Source organism: Sinocyclocheilus anshuiensis, unplaced genomic scaffold (genome assembly GCF_001515605.1).
Source record: "Sinocyclocheilus anshuiensis isolate Anshui unplaced genomic scaffold, SAMN03320099.WGS_v1.1 scaffold3480, whole genome shotgun sequence".
NCBI classification, from domain to species: Eukaryota; Metazoa; Chordata; class Actinopteri; order Cypriniformes; family Cyprinidae; genus Sinocyclocheilus; species Sinocyclocheilus anshuiensis.
The window spans coordinates 34536-34843 of record NW_015552856.1 but is presented as its reverse complement, the minus strand read 5'-3'; the positions used below and the strand labels follow the sequence as shown (position 1 = coordinate 34843).

Below are 308 nucleotides of genomic sequence, written 5' to 3'. Positions count from 1 at the left end.
AATCTGCTGGTTTTGAAGATGAAGATGAACTTTATTCACTGTGAAGATAATGTATAATGTTTCTTTGTCATGTCACTTGCAATGGCTGGTTAGGACAGATTTATCCAGATGATTGCTTGATGCTTGATGCATTATTGTGTCTCATGTGTTGAGGACGCAGCATCAGAACTGAAAGAGCTGGATCTGAAGATGATCTACTTACTGTGAATGTTTTTTGTATGACTGTGTAGAGAAGATGATTGATTGAAACACTTCCCACATGCAGTGCAGTGATACGGTTTCTCTCCAGTGTGAATCCTCTCATGTGT

General features: G+C 39.0%; 1 protein-coding gene across 1 annotated transcript in view; it reads right to left on the bottom strand.

The window, feature by feature from the left end:
• Window positions 1–308, bottom strand: part of LOC107668149 (zinc finger protein 239-like) — a gene marked incomplete at its 5' end in the record, with an annotated part of 35992 nt that overhangs the window by 1485 nt on the left and 34199 nt on the right. The gene's annotated exons all lie outside the window — the stretch shown is intronic.